Consider the following 18034-nt stretch of genomic DNA (forward strand, 5'->3'; position numbering starts at 1 on the left):
GGTACGTAGAGAATCCATAGTTACGTCATCAGTGCTTGTCAGCCAATCAGCGCTCGCGTAGATGGGTATTTCTCGTTTTCTACGCGGCATAGAAACACAAATGCGATCGTTCACAAGATGGGAAAAAAGAGGCCTTGTTCACCAGATTGTCTTGTTTCTGGCAAATCTTCAAGGACTAAAACTGTGAATCAAAAATTTAGGAAAGAGTATAGTGCAAAATATCCGGTCATTGCATCGAAAGTCAGTAACAGTCATACATTTTGTACAATTTGTCACATCAACATTTCTGTGGCGCATGGCGGGATAAACGATTGTTCCAGACATACAAAATCGGCATCTCACCAACACACGAAGACAAAAACGATGTAGATAACGACATTTATGAGTAAGAATTCAGAATATGAAAAAGAATTTCAAAAGAATTTTTCAAAATTTATTTATTAAATACACAAAACACAGTTATAAATGAGCAATCTATTGCAGTAATAAATAATAATAGTTATAATAATATATAAAACAGCTTAGAAACATTGGTCAGACCTAGTTGCCGCAAATGATAAAGGGCTCTGTCTACAATCATAACGCTTAGTCATTTGAAATAGTTGGCATCTCTGTCTAAGTAGCTTTCTCTTATCTGTATTTAAATGTCTCAATTCTTTATTTAAAACTATTTAATATTATATTAAAAATAAAATCAAAGATCAACTTCTTACTTTGTAATACTCCAAATAAGTCACTTTAATGTCTTTCAAAATATTTCTTTCTCTTTTCTGTCTTTAATGTCTTCCACACTCAACTGTCCTCCTTTCCATGAGTTAAAATTTCTAAATACTATCCAGTTTTCTACCAGCTAAGACACATACAGGTAACCAAACGTATATAAATGAATTGAACATTTCTTTTAGCAGACCCTCCTAGTGGCATAGCAGGAAGTCTGTGGTCTTATAACACTAGAAACTGGGTTTCGATAGGTGTAGTAGGCACAGCACAGATAACCCATTGTGTACCTTTGCGCTTAACAACAAACAAACAGCAGTCCTCAGTGGGACATGGGTAATCTACGGACGTACAACGCTAAAATCCTAGGTTTGACTCACCGCGGAAGATACAGCAGATTGCCCTATGTGGCTTTGCTTAAAAATAAACAAACAGTTATACAGCAGGTCAGCGGTAAGTTTAAGGACTTCAAAGACACTAACATCTACAGTTGGATTAGTGGAAAGAGTGAAGACAGCCCATTACTTAGCTGTATACTGAACAAGCACTTTATAAGATAGAATTCCGTATGAATCCGTAGTACGGTTATCACGCGATTCTTATTTTGTTTTTCTAGGCGTTGAAATTCTCAATTAGTGGAGTCTTTGTTTTACTTTTTTATTTTTGTAGTAAACTTCAAGGATTCAGAGTTTTTGTTATGAAAGGTCTGCTTCAAAATCACTTTTTATTTATTACATTTGTATTCTAAAATCACTGCTTATCCAAAAGAAACTATCACTTCATTTCTCGAATTCATGAAAAAAATACAAAGAAAAAAATAATGAATTATAACCACCAATTACTTACTGCTAACAAATGTTTTTGCCCGGCATGGCCAGGTGGTTAAGGTACTCGACTCGTAGTCTGAGGGTCGCGGGTTCGAATCCCCGTCCTACAAAACATGTTCGCCCTTACAGTCGTAGGGGCGTTAGAATGTTATGCTCAATCTCTCTATTCGTCAGTAAAAGAGTTGCCGATGGGTGGTGATGACTAACTGCCTTGCCTTTAGTCTTACGCTGCTAATATTTGAATGGCTAGCGCAGATAGCCCTCGTGTAGCTTTGCGCGAAATTCAAAAACAAATCAAACCTTTTGTGACATAGAAGGAAAGTTTTGGCGAGAGTAAGCAAGAAGGGCGAGTTTTTAGTGAGCTCCTGAATACACAGGAAAATTACAGGCAAGACTTCAAACCTTCCTTCTGAATGAGCTATCTACACTTATCTGGGCGAAAGAGAACACTAATATCTACAGTTAAACGCGAGGAAGCCTGGTCGACGAAAGTGCGGGTCGCCAAACACAGAGCGATGCCGACAACCGCTAAAGAGAATAACAACATGACGCATGCTCTACCAGCGACCTGAAAAACAAGCAAAGTAAGTCTAGTTCATTAAGTGGCCAGAAATTAGACTTAGTTTTAAATGCAGAAATTAATTCTTCATTAATGGCCTTATGCAATGTGGACAAAACACAATTAACATTTTTCGATAATGATAAAGACAGTAATTTAAGGAAAAAACGAATAGCAAGAAGAAAAATAGTTAACAAATTCCAGTGAAAATTCTGAAAATGAAAAAGGGGAAGAAACTCCTTATTCTGTGGTAAAAACAGTTTCCTCCACCGCTACAAATACTAAAAACAAATTAACAAACCCAAATAACACCATGAAAAACAAGAAGATTTTACACTAGTGTTATCAAAAAGAAAAAGACGAAATTCATCACAAAATGATAATCTACAGTCTAAAAACATAACACCAAAATCTAAACAACGTTAATACTCGATTATAATCGAAGGTGTACCTGACACATACAACCAACCGTAACTTGCGGCGGAAATCAGACGATGTAAACCAGGTGTCGAAATAGCCAGTGTCAAGCGTCTACTCAGGGGCGGTGTCCTTGTTCGAGGATAAAGGACCGCTGACATCAACAAGCTACTAAAAAAGTGGCCGAAGGACGCTTTTGCACCTGGAATCATTAATATCCACCTATCAGCTAGCAAACTACAAACCAAGGCAATCGTAGTTTGTGGGGTGCACTATACAATAACCATAGAAGACATAAAACATGCACTAGACGATCAAAATATACCTTACAGCAAAGTAGAAAGAATAATTTCCAAAGTAACAAACAAATCAATAAACTTAATAAGAGTAGACACAGAACAAAATTACAACATTCTGGAACTAATAAACAATTATATCACTCTATGGTACCAAAATTTTCAAGTAGGACAATCGAAAACACGAGCAAATGTAGTTACACAATGCTACAATGGTCAAAGATATGGTCACGTATCAGCGGCATGTCTGGCAACACCGAGGTGCTGTGGATATGGCGGTGAGCACCATATACCTGTGTGTAAAAAATAAGAAAAACCTAAATGTCGCAACTATGGAGAAACACACACAGCGAACTACAAAGCTTGCGATAAATACAAAAAAATAAAACAACGCATCTATGAAATAAATACAGCAAACTCGATTCCAAACGTTACAACAAATACAACTGCACAACAAACAAACACTGCTACAATAACAGGTACAGTGACATATGCACAAAAACTGAAGGAAAACATCACACATCAAAAACCACAAACGAAAGAACAACAAAACTCAACCAAAACAGTAAATAATACACAAGAACTTAACAAAAACACAGACACATCAAACCACCAAAAAAAACAACAACTCGTACAATAAAAGAAAGCACAAATGACGAAACAAGTTTAATAGTAAATATAATTAGAAACATCTTTACATATTTCATTGCAGAATACACAAAACCATCCCAAACTAAAAACTGCATTGATCTTGTCATGAGCACTGCAAAAAAACATCAAAAAACACATACCATACATACCACAATTAATTACAACAATCACTGGATACTTACTAAAAACATAAATTCACAGTAGTATATATCAACATCCAAGGTGTACTTGCTTCCAAGAAAAACGAGATCGAAGACGTAATAAAATATACTAACCCTGATATTATTATTCTAAGTGAAACCCTGATTTATCCTAACAATATATTTAAAATATAGAATTATACAGCAATTAGAAAAGATAATGTGTGTGTTTTCTTATAGCAAAGCCACGTCGGGATATCTGCTGAGCCCACCGGGGAGAATCGAACCCCTGATTTTTCGTTGTAAATCCGAAGATATACCGCTGTACTAGCGATAAAACAAACAACCATAACATTAACAGAGGAATTATGTTGATGTATAAAAACATCCTTTCTGTTACTGAAATTAAAACGAACAGCAATAATGACAATATAATTGTTGATATTCTGCTACATAACCACTCAATTGTAACAGTAGCAGCTATTTATTGTTCACCAACAAAATGCATTAATATGAACCTATTCCACAACATCTTTTCCCACAACCAGAATACAATTGTAATAGGTGATCTGAATAGTAAACATAAGAACTTTGGATATAAATCCACCAACACAAATGAAAGACACCTATTACAATTCACCGATGAAAATAACATAGCCCTAATAAACGACAGTACACCCACGTATACCACAAATACAAGTGATATCTGCCTCACCTCCTGTAATATCAGACAAAAGTTATTAAATTTTAATGTGGGAAAAGATGTTGACAGTGATCACCTACCTATATGATGCGTCTTCGATCTCGCTCCCCATAAAGATATAACCTTTAAACAAGACAAATTCGACTTCAAAAAATCCAATTGGCAAGAATATAAAAGAATTAGATAACATAGTACCAGATAATACTAAACATACAGTCAACAACAAAACAGAAATTGATAGTTGTAGTCTAATAATGACGGAGTGCCTACTAAAAGCAGCAACGGACACCCTACCAAAGAAACATAAAACTATAAATAACGCATGGAAACCAAACGAACAACAAATAACACTGCTAAAACAACGAAGACAATTATGAAGACAGATCATGGCAACAAGAGATGAAGAAATAAAAACACAACTAAAGAGTATTAGAAATAAAATCAGAACAGAAATTAAATTGTTAAAACAAGAAAAATGAGATAACTCCTGCTCCCAACTGAATGAAAAAACCGACCCTAGGAAATTTTGGTCGCATTTAGAAAGACTCACCAACGAAGCCACAACAAGAAAATACCCAACACTAGAACAGAGTAACACATTAGAGCACACCAACAAAGAAAAAGCAGAAATCTTCAGACAACTACAAAACACTTTCAAAACACATAACGACTCAGACATGAACAACTATTTTTACAATACTGTAAACAGTCATGTAACAAACGACACAGAATTATACAAATCATATTTCTCAGTCAATATTAACAACAATAACACCAATAACACAAATGACTATAATAATCTACTGCTTACCAAAAAATCACTCCGAATTTATTTGACTATCTATTAGAAATATTTAATTTATCATTTTACTCTGGCTGCATCCTAGTTTCCTGGAAACAAGCCAACATACTAATGTTCCATAAAGAAGGAAAGCCAGCCAATAAACCAAACAGTTATTGACCAATCAGCCTGACCAGCTGTGTAGGCAAAATTCTTGAACAAATAATAAGTAATCGACTATCCACATTTTTGGAGATAACATCAAAATTACATGAAGAACATAACGCATTCAGAAAATTTAGATAAACGACAGATCACTAAGCTAGGTTAACTGATACAATAATAAACAGCTTTAATAAAAAAAAAGAATGCACTCTCGCTTGCTTCCTCGACATCGAGAAGGTATTCAACACTGTATGGCATAACGGTCTCCGGTTCCGTATGAAATAAATGAAACTACCGGGAGGAATTAGTCGCTGGCTCTCTAACTTTTTGGAAAATAGACAATGTAGAGTAAACGTAGAAGGAACTTTCTCGGAGCTCTTCACTCCAGAAGCCGGCGTCCCTCAAGTAGGGGTTGTTAGCCCTATTCTCTTCATCATGTAAGTGAACAATATGCCACTTAAAGATCCAAATCATGGATACTCGTCACAGTTCGCTGATGATGTAGCAATCTGAGAAAGTGTACCAACACCAACAATAACAGCCACAAATATACAACCACAATTAAATAGAATAAGCGAATATCGTCAAAAATATAGAATCATAATAAACACAACTAGTAGTATTCGCAAAGTTAACACAAAAAAGCACAACCAGAGATCTATCTATATTAATGGAGCACTTCTCCAGACTGCTACATCTGCAAAATTTCTAGGATTAACGTATGATTCTAAAGTTGCATGGACAAACCAGGTAAATGATATAAAAACTAAAATTTGGCGAGAAACAAACTATGCTTGGAGTCTAACTGGTAAAAACAGTGGAGCAACACCTGAAAACATCCTTAAACTATACAAAACATATATAAGACCTGTAATAGACTATGCAGCTCCAGCATGGATTAATGTAAGTAAAGAACAATTGAAAATCAAACTACAATCATTACAAAATATACTACTTACGAAAGCATAAATAGTACCTAAAACCACCCCTTCAAAGTTTATGCATAAATATTTAGACACACAAACAATAACAGATAAACTCCTAAATAGTACAATAAAACATTTTGATAAAAATTGGAGAAAAGATGAACTATTATACTCGACAGGTATTGCATATATGATGAAGATAGTTCTAAACACCTCTTCCCCATTCATTTATATATTAGATCATTAAGATTAAAAATATTTAAAAGAAATAAAAAATATATAAATAAAAATAATATATATATATATAATAAATAAGTACCAAAATAAAAACAGGCCACCGATGAACTGGACATTAGTGAAGAAGCTGATGGTGGAAAATACACGGACATTACCTTGTAAGGGGCCCGAGTAAATGTAGGTGAAACTGGCCCTGATGTAATAATTTTTAATACACCAAGCAGTTCACACCAACAAGGAAAAGGAAGGAGGAAGAGGTCAAGTGGACCTGAACCTCCTTGGTATACACACTTACAAACAACGAGAGAGAGGGAGAGAGCGTGTGGCAGAATATTTTTACCTCTTATGGCTTAACTCAGTTTAGGCAGTGACGTATGGGAGGCGTGCTTAAATGCTATTTTTATGTCTCTGATTTTCAACTTGCGATAGATAAATTAAGAGGAATGTGAAAAAAATACCAGTTAACTTTAGGCTTATCCATTTCTAATGATTCCCAAGCTTGAGGCATTTTGAATCGTTATAAAATAAAATAATTTATTTTGTACTTTTTCCTGTTCAGTTTCATTGCGTCATTATGTATTTACATTAATATACTTATTGATCTACAGGCGGAAGTACACCACCAGTACAAAAACATAATTAATAAAATTCGACTGTTTCTCTCTCTCTCAAAATGTCATAATAAGACTGGTCGAGCAAGTTAAGTCATCAAAGAGAGAGAAAAACAAAAACTAGTGCTTGTGGTATTTAACAAAACGATTTACTCTTTATAATAATTCAACAAATTATTTTGGTACGTATCAGAAGAAAGCCGAGAAAGTTATTAACTCTGCCATCACCAGCACAAAAAGCGCTAATAGTGTTTGAAGCAACTTCTCTTAACTGTTCCTACTTTATTCACCATGCAAAATATCTCAGCATACATTTCTTGTGAAATAACTTATATTTGCGAGTTTTTGAACAATTAGGTTTGATACATTTTAATACTTCTAACTTACTGAAAATCAAACAATCCACGACTGAAATCTGACTATTATTAAATTAAAGTTACAGGAAAAAACCCACCCAGTGACACAGTGATATGTCTGCAAACTTCTAATGCCAGAAACCACGGTGAGAAGAGCATAGTTTAAAAAAAAAATTCAGATCACGTGAGACGTTTGGATCTCTGGTGCGATTATTATCAAGTACCGCAAAAGTTTTAACTTGTGATAAACTAATATACTTAATCAATGAGTAAACTCAAACAGAAACTACTTAACATTGCTTAAAATCAACGCATGGTATTTATGTAAATATTTATAAAAGAAACACAATGAAAATGAAAAAAATCTTCGTTTTCACACAATTATTATTATTGTTATAAGCAATGTCATCGCAAAATGCGCCAATACTATTTGAACTACCTACTTTAATCTTATGGCCAAGTGGTTTAAGGCGTTCGACTCGTAATCTGAGGGTCGCGGGTTCAAATCCCTGTCACATCAAACATGCTCGCCCTTTCAGCCGTGAGGGTGTTACGGTAAATCCCACTATTCGGTGGTAAAAGAGTAGCCCAAGAGTTGGCGGTGGGTGGTGATGACTAGTTGCGATCCCTCTAGTCTTATACTGTTAAATTAGGAACGGCTAGCGCAGATAGCCCTCATGTAGTTTGCGCGAAATTCAAAAAACAAACAAATAAATAATAGTCTTATGTCATTCCTTGTGGAAAAAAAAATTGTAAGCAACATTTATTCTACAACAGCTTGTATATAGGAACTTGTCCTTGCTCTTTGTTATATATTAAAATTTAAAAACATAAATCAGCGAAAGGAAAACACTTTAATTACTTGCTTTTATTAACTTTAAATAAAAAGTTTTCTAGTTAAGTAATTAAAATTTTATTCATAAATATGTTTTTAACATTTCCTTTGCGCCTTAATCAGCGAATCCGTAGTTTGAACGAATGTAATTATTTCAAATCTCGAGTAGCTTTGCGCTAAAATCAAAACAAACCAAACTATTACTTATCTCAACTGTTAATTTTATGCGGGTAATCAACACCACAAACTTTTAAAAAATCACTTAATCTGAAACAAACATTGGACCTAATAATTAGGCCTTATAATAAAGTTATACGACAAAAAAACAAACAAACAAAAAACTAAGCTCAGTCAGTGCCTTCAGTTCCACAACCATAATCGAAAATGGTTTTGTTGGTTTTTTGTTTTGTTTTTATCCCACCAAATGTACTTTCATTTATCAAAATAGTTATTTCAAATAAAAGTAGGCCTAAGACTAGTATAACTAATAAGCACAATAAATGACTAATAGAAGAGTTTTAAAGGAAATTCGTATGTCAAATTTTAAGCTTTTATTATAGTTTGTTAAAAGATTTAAGCCTATGCTTCAAATATGTGTTAACCTGTTGACTGCCAATGATTTCAGCTGCTACAATACAATTCTAATGCTTCTTCATTTTGTAACTCTTTTCGTGACGCCATTTTGGATCGAAAGTGTAACAATTTGTACGTCAAATGCATGTATGGTTCTGACATCTAGCGTTGAAGTTAGATATTATTGAGAACGAATTAACTCGTCCGTGACACTGTGTTACCGATCGGCTTGGACGAGTTATCTCGTCTACGATACAGAACAAGTTAATAAAATGCTGCTGCTTTGAGTTCACGTTTATAAAACCAGATAAACTTAGCATCCGTTCTAAGAGCAAAACTAAACTTCAATGTACGTTATGTATATATTATATAAAGTGACGTATGTACTAGTCTTTTTGTTCAATCAAACGAATCTTTCTCTCAACATTAATATGAATCTGTTAACAGATAGTGGGAAGAAAGGTATAAAAACTCGTAGATATTAGAAATAAGAGGTAAAGTAATCATAATAAAACTTAAACTATCAATAGCACTCACCTAAACCTTCCATGTACTTTTCGTGTTTTTCATGTCGGTTTATTTATTATCAGTGGAATTTACTAAAAGAAAAGGGACCTCTCTTTTTTTCTCTGACTAAACTTTTAATAAATAAAGAGAGGAACGGGCAGACATTCAAGAAATATAATAAATAAATAATTTTAAACTTTTAGAGTTAGAAGAATAAAATGTTTACGTATCTTGATGACAGCTCTAGATCACATTATTAATGTTTTGCAATGTTAATATCAACTAGAAATATTTTCATAATTAAGTTTTACAAGTTTCAGTCAATACGTATCGTTGTTTAGAATTAGAGCAAAAATTAAACTTCTGTTAAGTTTATGTAATTTTAATAATATTTCGTGAATGGAATTTACTCGAGAGTTAATCTTTAGAAAATATTAATAACTGTCGACGTTGAGTACATATGTAAAAACGGCTGGTTTGGTTGATTTTGTGTGTGTGTGTGTGTGTAGAGGAGCGAACAACGTTTCAACCTTCTTCGGTCATCGTCAGGTTCACAAAGAAAGGAAGAGGTAAATGACCGAAGAAGGTCGAAACGTTGTTCGCTCCTCTATATAAAAAAAAAATCTCAACCCAAACCAGCTGTTTTTACATATATATATTTCTCTACAAGTGGGTTTTCTCGTCATCACTGATTGTCGACGTTAAGGCCAGAGTTTCAGTATTCTAGTGGAGCATATCATGGTTTTTTTGAGTTTGTGTTACATAAGTTGTTAGGCTAAAGCATAGAAAATACTTAGGCCAGTAACTTTATGTTTCAAAAACTTATGTATAATAGTAATTGTTTTTAACATTTAAACATAAGTCAACTACAGCCTTTAGTTATTGTCATTTGTGTCAACTTAGGATTTGTTTCACAAGTAAGTAAGCACGATTTTGTGTTTATTATAAACAACCAAGTTCAATTTTTCAAAACATTCGTGAATCATTAACTTTACAAGTAATTTAGTATTTATTGCTGTGAACAGAATTGTTGTGGAACAGTGTCCTAATTAAAATTGGACTTACACTACAAAGCCACAGTGCAGAAGTTTATAAGTAAGCATTATTGGTGCTATGTGATACATCAAAGGCTTTAAAGGTATAAATATGCCTTGTTATATTGCTAAAGTATATCCTGTGACCAAACATAAATAGGTGCTTCGTATCTTATCTGTCTCATTGATACACTGATCATTGGCACTGTGTAATCCATATTCCTCCCAGCCTGTGTGTTAGTATTTAGTATGAAATTAAAGCTAGTGAGAGCGAATTCCTTTGAAATGTTAGTCTTTCGAAATAATATAATGTCATTATTTATGCCTCTGGAACAAAAACTATTGGAAAAACAAAACTATTACGTGACAACCTAAGTCATGTTTAGCGGAATATTTGTTCATTATTACATTGTTACTTTTTCGGAAATCGTGAACTGCAGGCCTGTGTTGACTGATGTTTAATATTTACAAATATATATATATAAATTGGGAATTACAATATCAACTTAATGGATCGAACATTAAAGCGCTTTGGTTAGTGTTTTTTTTTTCAGTAGCATGAAGAAAAGAACTTCACTGAGGCGTGTGTCTCATGGTTACCGATTATGCATCTAAGTGTTTACAATCGTATCCTTAGGCTACAAAAACGTGCTTCAGAATTTAGGACCTTGGAAACGTTTTAACAATGACCCACTACTCCATCAAAGTAATCCAAGCATAAGCAGCAGATGTTCTTGACTAGCTGCCTTCCGTCTGGTATATTAATTTGTGTAACATTACTTGTAAAAAAACAAATTAAAAAATTCGATTTTCTAGCACAGTGGTTCCTAACCTGGATTCAATCGAGCACCAGGGGTTCGGTGAGTCAGTCTCAGGTGTTCGGGGGAGGCCAAGACACACATACACAGTTCCGTTCACCCCACTCGTATAACTCGTGACGTCATGCTTCACTTGGCAATCATTGGCTGCGGCTGATCACGTCACATCACTTAGCCTTAATATCTGTGCTGCAGGGAACTTAGTGCGCTTAGCTGTCGACTTGTGACTGTAGTAATCGTGCGTCATTTGTAATTTTTTTCCTAATCTTTCAATCCCTTCAAACTAACTATGTCGAGCAAAAACAGAAAGTGGTCGGACGAATACGTACAATATGGATTCACGTGTATAACGGAACATGATGGGAGTCAGCATCCTCAATGCATGATTTGCAATGCCAGGTTGAGCAATTCTAGTCTAGCACTGGCAAAACTATGAGAACACTCCTAAAGATGAAGATGGTGAATATCATGCTGGAAAAGCTGCTGAAAATACGTTATCCCAAATTCCTCTTTCAAATGACACCATCAGCAGCAGAATAGATGACATGAGCGATGACATCTTGGCTCAAGTAGTTGTAGATCTAATTTCAAGCCCAGCAAAATTCAGCCTTCATCTCGACAAGACCACCGACGTTTCCAATCTAAGCCAGCTTGTTGTATTCGTGCACTATGTGAAGAATGAGATAAAAGATGATTTTTTTTATTTTGTAAGCCTCTTAAAACAACAACTAAGGCAGCCAACGTGAAGAAACTTGTGGATGACATTTTCAGAGACAACGATCTTTCGGGGAATATTGTTTCTGCAGTTTGTTCGGACGGAGCTCCAGTCATGATTGGACGAAACTCTGGTTTTGGTGCGCTGGTGAAAGCCGATGCACCACACATCAATGTAACGCACTGTGTTCTGCACACACATGCGTTGGCAACAAAATCCTTGCCTTCAAAAGTAGAAGTATTAAAAATTATAGTGGAATGTGTGAACCTTGTGCGAAATAGTGTCCTGAAGCACCACATCTTTAAAGAACTGTGTAATGAAATGGGCTCTGAATTCGAGGTACTTCTGTATCATTTTAACATTCGGTGGTTATCCCAGGGAAAGGTGCTGAATCGTGTTTTTGCCATGCGTGTGGAATTAGCCCTGTTTTTGCGAGAGCGCCAACATTGTCATGCATATTGCTTCGAAAAATCTGAGTTCATTCTTATTTTGGCGTACATGGCCGATATCTTCAATGCTCTTAGTTGTCTCAATCAACAGATGCAGGGCGGTGGAGTCAACATCATCGAAGCGGAAGAAAACCTGAAGGCTTTTCAAAAAAAGCTACCTTTATGGAAACGACGAGCAGAGAATGACAAATTCGCAAACTTTTTCTTGCTGGACGACTGAAATCGGAGACATTTCTGTACCCGAGAAACTGAAGCAAGCAATTGACATGCACTTAGATGAGCTCGCAAAGTCTCTCGACGTATACTTCCCCACCAGAGAGTCATATCCAACATGAATGAGACAGCCGTTCACGTTTAGTGTTGCGACAGCAGATGTCAATGATGAATACCTCGACGAAATCATTGAACTTCAGCAGAGCCAGGTTCAACAGCAACTTTTCAGAACAACAACACTCTCAAAGTTTTGGTGTCACCAAATCGTAGCGTACCCTCTTATTGCTAAGAAAGCCCTTGAGATACTGATACCGTTTGTTACAACGTATCTTTGCGAGCAATCCTTTTCGACGATGGTAGACATGAAAAGGAAGATACTTTGTTGCGAAAATGATATGAGAGTGGCACTTGCCAAGGTGAAGCTGCGCATTTTTGAACTTGTCTCTGAAAGGCAACAGCAAAAGTCACATTGATTTGCAGTAATTATTCATTGAGTTATGTTTTTGTGTGAAATTCATATTTTGTTGGTTTTGTTCTTTGAACACAGTGATATTGTGTGCAACTGATGCATGGTTCATTTTGTGCACTAATAAAATTTCTACTTATGTTTTGAATTTGAAAAAAATCATATTTTATTTTTCCAATTACGAAGAGTTCAGTGAATGTAAGTATGAAACTTCCGGGGTTCAGTACTTCCAACAAAGTTAAGAACCACTGTTCAGAAACTTCCGGGGTTCAGTACCTCCAACAAGGTTAAGAACCACTGTTCAGAAACTTCCGGGGTTCAGTACCTCCAACAAGGTTAAGAACCACTGTTCAAAAACTTCCGAGGTTCAGTACCTCCAACAAGGTTAAGAACCACTGTTCAGAAACTTCCGGGGTTCAGTACCTCCAGCAAGGTTAAGAACCACTGGTCTAGCAAAAGCTTTGTTCCTATTACCCCTACTCCGAAAGAATTACTGCTGAGCTGCAAAACGTAAACCTTACAATTACATTAATATTTCTGATATTACACGACACTATTACGTTAAATCGATCTTTGGGCGGTTTCTTTTGGATTATCTGATAAAGTAATGCCAAGTGCTAAAGAATCTAATTTCTTCAATAAACACATGATATCGTCATGTTCACTTGTAAACCTAACTTTAAATACAAGATCTGAACAGAAATTCGTGGATTAATTGTATCAGTATCTTTTTTATTTAGCTTTGATCGATAAACAAACACATAACTTAGATGTAATAACTCTCACAAATAAACTAAATAACTTTTCTCAGGCTGAACTGAAACAATCAATCAATATTCAGTGCTTAGCTCAATAACTGATTGTCACTGAACTGACTGATTCATTACTAACTACGAATATTTATAGCTGGCTCTGTGTATACGTGGTAAGATAAGTTCTTCGATTCTTAATCTCCATGAACTTTGCAGATCCTGTTATAATGCGTTCTCTAGCAAACACGAAGTTGAAACATTGAAAATATAGTTTACAATTATATTAAAACTTCCCTTCTCAGATATCTTGGTGTGCATAGTAGATGAAATATTTTAATATTTCAGAAATATAGTTATACTGCACATAAAAAAAACATTTATGTATAAAAATGTAATATCGCAAATTAAGGAGAGTGTACATTATGGTTTTAAATAGTCTGAAACTTAGTAAAATCTTATTTTTAATCTATAAGTCATTTAAATGTAGAGAAATATCAGACTTATTATGTTTACCAACAAGATTGATACACAAAACTTACTTTCTTAAAATAAATATATTTTAATATACAGATAATAATATAATTCATAATAACAGTTATTAAAAATAACTAAAATAACTAATTATTTACATATATAGGATTTCCAAACTTAAAAATAATATTGTCTACTTTCTTGTTTGAAACTTTCCTGATATCCTATCGAGGGTTCATGATGAGCGAATTAATTCCGAGATAACGTAGATACAATTCACATAACAGGAAGCTAGCCAGCTGTCTCATGCCGTTTACAAGCTGGCTTTTCACCGCTGAAGTTATGTAATGTTTTTGTAAAAATATTGATGTCCAATGTGAATTCAATGAAGTTGAATGTTTTATAACATTATAAATTTGTAAATGTTCGTGGTTAAATATCTATAGTTTACCGATTAATAAGCATTAATCCGAGTTTTCTAATATACAAACGGTAACAAAACAACAGTATATATTTACCTCAAGTGGGTTTCTCATCACGAACAGTATATATTATCTCTTGGCACGTTATTTATAAACGTTAGGCAAGGTTCTCGAAATTTCAGTTGACAACAATACTAATATTCATATACATATACACACTATTCATTCTTACACTTAAGAATCTTCTATAAATTTAGTGAATAGGCGGGAATTTCGCAATACACTTTTAACGCTATAAGTTACCTGGCCCGAGATATCCAGGTGATTCAGGCGCTCGACTCATGATCTGAGTGTCGCGGGTTCAAATCCCTATAACACCAAACATGCTCGCCCTTACAGCCGTGGTGGCTTTATAATGTGACAGTCAATCCCACTATTCGTTGGTAAAAGAGTAGCCCAAGAGTTGGCGGTGGATCGTGATGACTAGCTGCCTTCCTTCTAGTCTTACGCTGCTAAATTGACAACAATACTAATATTCATATACATATACACACTATTCATTCTTACACTTAAGAATCTTCTATAAATTTAGTGAATAGGCGGGAATTTCGCAATACACTTTTAACGCTATAAGTTACCTGGCCCGAGATATCCAGGTGATTCAGGCGCTCGACTCATGATCTGAGTGTCGCGGGTTCAAATCCCTATAACACCAAACATGCTCGCCCTTACAGCCGTGGTGGCTTTATAATGTGACAGTCAATCCCACTATTCGTTGGTAAAAGAGTAGCCCAAGAGTTGGCGGTGGATCGTGATGACTAGCTGCCTTCCTTCTAGTCTTACGCTGCTAAATTAGAGACGGCTAGCGCAGATAGCCCTTGTGTGTCTTTGCGCGAAATTCAAAACAGACTATCAGTTTTATGCATTTCTAAATACATATTTAATAAAAAAATCAATATTAAAACATATATACAATAGTAAATCCTTTACATTAAGTATTAACCGCGTTTAAATAATAAAGAAGAAGAAAACATAATATTAACTTTTTTTAACTAGTGTGTTTTTGTAACATTTCTCTTGGAATAATCTACCGTTTAACTATGATACTTGAAACTAATGGTGTCTGATTTGTCGAGACAGTAGTTTCAAATCAAAATTATTTCTGGGAAATATATCATAAATCATTAAATACTGAATGTTATCCACTCCATATATCCCCTCAAAAAGAATAATCAAAATTGGTTTATTACCTTAGTTCAATTTAAAATAAATGGTTACAAATTCATTCAAACAAAAATTATTAGTAACTTTTTGCTCGGTGTCACTGACAGAGAGCGCTTTTGTTCTGCCAGCACATCAACATGACAGATCAGACGTTTGAAAAAAACACCTCATTGAATGCGATTGAAAATTCAATGATGGATTATAACTTTAAATCGCCATTACTTTCATCGGTAGATATATCTATTCCGGTTTTCGAAAAGCGCGTAGGAGAAACGTCTGCATCGGTAATGATACCAACAGACGGGTTTGTTGCATACCAAATTATAACCATAACTAAAAGTAAGCCTAAAAATTCGGATTTTGAACTGAGTACTTACAACGATGAAGGCCAGTCTTGTACACTAGAAAAACAATGGATAGTATGGAGAAGGTACAGAAATTTTGAGCTGCTGAGAGGTCATCTCGAAGCTACCTACCCATATATCATTATCCCTCCTTTACCTGAAAAGAGTATTTCATATGGATGGCAGAAAGTATCAAATGAAAAGCTCAGTTTAGATTTTCTTGAGCGAAGAAAAGTTAGTTTGATCCGGTTCCTTCATCACGTGGCTGAACATCCCATACTTTCAAACGATAAAACTTTCTTAGCTTTTCTTCAGAATGAAAACTGGATGAATGCAACCAAAAGTATGGATGCTTTTGGAAAGGCCAGCCAGACCTTGCGCTCACTCCATGCTAGTTATCGGCTTAAAATGCCAGACAGGTTTTTTGAAGAAACTAAATGTTTTGCCAATGGAAACCATTCAATTATTTCTAATTTACTGCACGTTAGAACCAAACTTGCTGAAAGAGAGTTTGGCATACATAAACTGCATGCAAACTATGGACGCGTGTTTCGAGAAATAAGTAGCTTCCAGATTGCAGTAAGTGAAGAATTTCAGACCATTGCAAGATACATGGACGTTTATGCTGCAGTGATAGACACAATGCTAGAAGAGGAGGAAAATATTATAGACAAAATAAAAGAATACATGACTTACATGGAAGCTATCACAAATGTATGCTGTCAGCAAGAGTTAATACAGTTCCAATATGAACAACTTGAAAGCTCCATTCATTCCAGAGAATCTCAGCGGAAGCAAATAACCACTGGAGATCACACTTCTGGTATCTTTCAACTAATTGGAAGATCATCAGTGAACCAGGGCAGCAGACTTCAGGTTCTTGACAGAGATATCCAACAGCTAGAAACCCAGATGCAGTTACTAATTGGTGAAAACAAATCCTTCAAACAGAAAGCTCAAGAAGACATAAAAAGATTTCATCAACAAAAACAACATTTCTTACAAGAGGCAATGTTTGGATTGGCTGTTCATCGAATCCAAACGTATCGTAAGAATTTGGCTCTCTGGCTTAAAATTCAAGAATGTTTTTCAAAAATCCAGTGAATTTCATAACAGAGATTTTTTTACCATGATTAATGGATAATTTATAAAATGAGTTCAGAAATATCTTTTAAGGAGATTGTTAAGTCATATTTTATCAATGGTAAACTGGTTAAAATGGATAATGCTTTATTTAGATTATTATGTGTATTTGTTATGCCTGTACATTTTAGGTAATTTGTTAAGTGGGAACTGAAAGGTTAATCATAGATATATATGATTGTCTTTTATTTTGACAGTGTAAATTTTTTTTTCAGTACAAAGAATAGGTATGTCTGCATGATAATGTTTTATTAGGTTTCATCTCATTTCTTTATCTGTTTAAATGTTTTACATGTTTCTAACTAGAAACATTTAGAAGTTAATTCACCAATTTTTCTTAAAGATGAAGATTTAGGGGTTAATTACTACACTTCAAGCAGTGTCAGAAAGATGTTTTTGAAATTGTTCATGCTTGTACAAAGGAATTTGTGCCAATCATATGTTTTCTGGAGTATCACACACTGTTTTTGCTATAATTGAATGTTCTGTAAACACTTAAAATTTAGTGTGAAACATGACTGGTGTATTTAATACGTTACAAATATCTTGTTAAAAAGATTTAGTGTAAGTTATAGCAACCCAAAACTTCGTAGGTTTAGGGAAAAATATTAAAATAATCCAGGAATGGGTTATGCTAAGCTCAGGTTATTTATGAGCAGAAAATATTTAACTGATTAAGAAT

General features: G+C 34.7%; 1 pseudogene; it reads left to right on the forward strand.

Moving 5' to 3' along the window:
* Positions 1-16002: 16002 nt before the first annotated feature.
* On the forward strand, positions 16003-17313 carry LOC143245523 (sorting nexin-4 pseudogene; annotated as a pseudogene).
* The last annotated feature ends 721 nt before the right edge of the window (positions 17314-18034 follow it).

Source organism: Tachypleus tridentatus, chromosome 2 (genome assembly GCF_004210375.1).
Source record: "Tachypleus tridentatus isolate NWPU-2018 chromosome 2, ASM421037v1, whole genome shotgun sequence".
In the NCBI taxonomy this organism is placed as follows: domain Eukaryota; kingdom Metazoa; phylum Arthropoda; class Merostomata; order Xiphosura; family Limulidae; genus Tachypleus; species Tachypleus tridentatus.